Below are 4,670 nucleotides of genomic sequence, written 5' to 3'. Positions count from 1 at the left end.
GTATTAAATGAGGCAGTCTAGGGACGTATGTGGATTAGAGGATGCAAATTGCATAATCATTTTGACATAGATACCATGTAATTTCTCGTAGTATGTAAGTCTTATAGACTCACCAAAGATTAAAAGAACTTCAAATTAATATAGATTGACTGATCTTTACCTTCACGTCAGTTGATTGACTTGTCATAATATTATATGACCTAGTATGGACATAGAGGCACAATCATCACAACCTTAAAGTTGTATCCCAACTCTGTTTCTGCTCTTTCCTGAAGAACATGGCTGAATCATTTGCCATCAATATTGCTAAATCACTGCTGGGGAAACTTGCATCTTGTGCTTATGAAGAGGCTTCTCGAGCCTATCGTGTGTATGAGAATCTGCAAGGGATTAAAGACACTGTCAATTGTGAAAGGTGTGTTGTTAAATGCTGAGAAGAAGTAGCATTAGCATGGGTGGCACGAATGGCTCAGGTAGATTCTCGATGTATGCTGAGATTCTGAAGATATCTTGGATGGATTTGAGTGCCAAAACATGAGAAAGCTAGTTGTCAAAGCTACAGGAAGCACCAAGATGAAGGTAGGCCACTTTTTTTCTTCGTCTAATTCTCTTGTTTTCTGTCATAGGATGGATCATCAAATCGAACATGTTAGGAGTAGATTGGATAAGATAGTAGCTGATGGAAACATGCTTGGTCAAAAAGGATTGATGTTGACCACAGACTTGTGCAAAGAAGAGAAATGGCTTATTCCCATGTTGATGCTTCAGGATTGATAGGAAGGGACAATGATAGGGAAGAAATTATCAAGCTTTTGATGCAACCTCACTCTCATGGTGACAGTGTTGGAAATAAAAGTATATGTGTTATTCCCATAGTGGGCATTGGAGGCTTGGGGAAGACCACACTTTCAAAGTTGGTGTTCAATGACAAGAGGATGGATGAACTTTTCCAATTGAAGATGTGGGTGTGTATCTCTGGTGACTTTGACATTTGGCAGATAATTATTAAAATTGTCAACTATGCTTCAGTTCCAACCATTTCCCTGGCTCAACATGAAATCATTAACAATTTAGATATTGACCAGCTACAAAGTCATTCAGATATAAGCTTTCTGGTCAGATGTTTTTACTAGTCTTTGATGACATATGGAATGAAAATCATGCAAAATGGATAGAGTTAAAAGATTTGATATAAGTTGGCACAATAGGAAGCAAAATCTTAGTGACAGCATGAACTAACCCAATTGCTTCAATGATTGTTCCCTCTTATGTTTTAAAAGGCCTTTCAATGGATAATTGTTTATCTCTTTTTGTCAAATGGGCATTTAAGGAAGGCGAAGAAAAATATTCAAAAGCTAGAGAATATTGCAAGACAATATATAGATGAGTTACATTCAAGATCATTTCTTGAAGATTTTGAGGACTTAGGCCACCTTTATTATTTCAAAGTACATGATTTGGTTCACGACCTTGCGTTGTATGTTGCGAAAGAGGAGCTTTTAGCTGTGAACTCCTGTACTCGCAACATACCTGAGCAAATAAGGCATTTATCAGTTGTTGAAAATCACTCACTTAGCCATGCTTTGTTCCATAAGTCCAGAAGAGTGAAAAATTTTTCCCATCCATGGAATGGGAATTGACAGTGAACCTCTTTGAATACATGGATAAAAAGATACAAATACTAATGGGTTTTAGATTTAAGTGATTCCTCTTTTAAGACTCTACCTCATTTAATTTCTAAATTGGAGCATTTGCGAGGTCCCAATCTTACAAATAACCGCAAAATAAAAGGACTTCCTCATTCTATATGCAAAATCCAAAATTTACAACTTTTGTCACTAAGAGGATTCATGGAGCCTGAAACATTGCCGAAGGAGTTAGTGATGTTAATCAGCCTTCAAAAATTGCTTATAACCTCAAAACAATCTATTCTAGCAAAAGATGAATTTGCAAGCTTAACCAATCTTCATACTTTGAGTTTTGAATGTTGCGGCAATTTGAAATTTTTGTTCTGAAGGTCACAATTCTCTTCTCCTAAAGTTTTGTACGTTCAATCATGTGGGAACATGGAGTCCTTACTTCTTCATATTCTCCCTAAACTAGAGGTTTTGTTTGTTATGCGATGCAAGAAGCTAAATCTGTTGTTGATCTATGGTGGCCAAATCCAAAGATTGAGGATGAAATATTTTCATCTTGAGCAATGTCCAAGGCAAGATACTTTGCCTCAATGGATTGAAGGAATCGCTGACACTTTGCAGACATTGTTAATTTTAAATTGTGATAATCTTAAGATGCTTCTTGAGTGGCTGATAACAATGACTCATCTTAAGATGCTCCAAATCTTCCAAGTGACATGCATCGCCTCATGAGCACCCTAGAAGATTTTGTTGGGTAATTAATGCTCCCACAAATAAAATTACTCACACTCACAAAGGATCGTGAGAATACAACAAAGATTACACCATAGGAAAAATAATAACAAACATAAGAATTTAACGTAGTTCGACACCTCTACGTCCACAAAATTGTCTCAAAAAAATTTCATTATCTCAAAAATGATTACAAGATTGTAACTCAGCCCAAATAGTGTATCACTTTACAAAGCTGAGTACCCCATTCAATAGTTACAAGAAATGATAACACTTTCACACAAAGACACTTTTCTCTCAACAAAGTGACTTTGTTTCACAATTTCTCTTCTCACACTCTGTCTCTTCATGTGTTGTGTTTCTCCACTAATTATCTTCTCTATTTATAGTGAAGATTGTCATCAACTATAATAAATAAGTTCTTCTTGGAAGTTAAAATAAAAAATAACTTCCAATGCATCTATTCAACTAAGGTTCATCTAGTAAAACACAATCTTTCACTTTGCATTTAAGTCACCTAAACCTTAGTGATAAAAATTCAATTCTCATATGCATGCACCTTATCTTTTGGCTTGAAACTCTATAATTGATCTATTTGAGCATAAATGGTTGTCCTGAATTATGTCAAAAATGTGTGCCACAATGCGGTGAGTATTGGTCCTTCATCTCTCACATCAGATGCCTTTCCGTTGGAGAAACAAGAGAAAGGAAACTCCGTTCTCAAATGGAGAAGCATATTCGGTTGAGATTGCAAGGTTAGCAAAACTGAATTTAAATTCTGATCATGTATGAAATATAAATTTTTTCCCATGGCTAAATTGTCCAATTCATTCAAAAAATGTTTGATATGGAACAATAGAAATTAAAGTTGCACCATTTGTAAAGATATTCTCTCGAGACATTGAGATATGTGATGTACATTAGTCTATTTTATGACACACAGTTGGTTAGAGCATTGTGTTAATAACACGAATATGTATCAGAACCACAATGTATGTTGTTGATCAATGAAAGTATTCTTACATTTCTGATTCCAAACACTTCTTGTATATCATATATGTGAGGAGTTTTTCTATCAAATATATCTAGTGAGAACACTGTCTTATATGAAAACATGAGAATAATTAATAACAACCATTATATGATGATTAAAAATAATAGATGATTAAAATTAAAATATTTAAAAACTAAAATTAAAATATAATATAACCATTAGATCTCTAAAAGATTCACCAAACAAATCATGTCTTAAAATATTTCAATTATCGTTAACTCATCATCATCATCATCACACCATGATTGTCACCACTTTCGCCATCAGGGTTGTCGTTGTCGCCACTACCACCGCTATACAACGACGATGACGATTCTGACAACAGAGGTGGTGGTGGCGGCAATGGTGTTACGCCATGGTGGTGACAATAACGATAACGACAAAGGTCATAACAACAAAGATGGTGACAACAATGGCGATAAAGGTCATAACGACAAAGTTGGTTACATTTGATGACTTGGGTGAAGGCGGCGACGATTATAGTGGTGACTGCAGTAGTAGTCATGATGGTGGTAGCAACCATCATGATGATTGTGATGGATTAAATGAGATATTTTAAAAAGTGATAATTTAAATTTTTATAGATTTTGTTTATTGTGTTTGATTAATTTATATCCTTCCCTGCAAAAATAGACAAATTTCTCAGTTACATCTATATACATATATAACGTGAAAAAAGATCATAAATTTGGGTCTACAACACACACACACAAGTAAAATTTAACAAAACAAGTATCCGCCACTCTAAAAAATTAAGACACACATGCACGCACGCACATACACACACCTAATATTAATTATTTGAAAAATTGGTGCATGATCTCTTATGTGGTGTTTGAAGGATACACACACAAGCAGAATTTAACAAAACAAGTATCTGTCAATCTAAAAAATTAAGAATCCTAATATTAATTATTTAGAAAATTGGTGCATGATCTCTTATGTGGTGTTTGAAGGATACACACACACAAAAGCAAAATTTAACAAAGCAAGTATCTGCCACTCTAAAAAATTAAGAATCCTAATATTAATTATTTGGAAAATTGGTGCATGATCTCTTATGTGGTGTTTGAAGGATTAATTAGCTTGCGATTGCTGCACCTTAAGATCCGTGGCGGCTAGCAGAAAAGGAACAACATGCTCACTCTTACTGTGTAGAAATTTTTAAGAAATAATTATAATATTTCTTTTGATAAAAATTATTTTGGTATGATAGAAATAAAAAAAATTAATTAATCTTTTGGTCT

At 34.3% G+C, this 4,670-nt stretch overlaps 2 pseudogenes; both read left to right on the top strand.

The window, feature by feature from the left end:
• The first annotated feature begins 278 nt into the window (after positions 1-278).
• Positions 279-1,298, top strand: LOC114405516 (annotated as a pseudogene).
• On the top strand, positions 1,168-2,727 carry LOC114405231 (annotated as a pseudogene).
• Positions 2,728-4,670: the final 1,943 nt, after the last annotated feature.

Source organism: Glycine soja, chromosome 3 (assembly GCF_004193775.1).
Source record: "Glycine soja cultivar W05 chromosome 3, ASM419377v2, whole genome shotgun sequence".
Taxonomy (NCBI): Eukaryota; Viridiplantae; Streptophyta; class Magnoliopsida; order Fabales; family Fabaceae; genus Glycine; species Glycine soja.
This window is presented reverse-complemented; position numbering and strand designations above follow the sequence as displayed.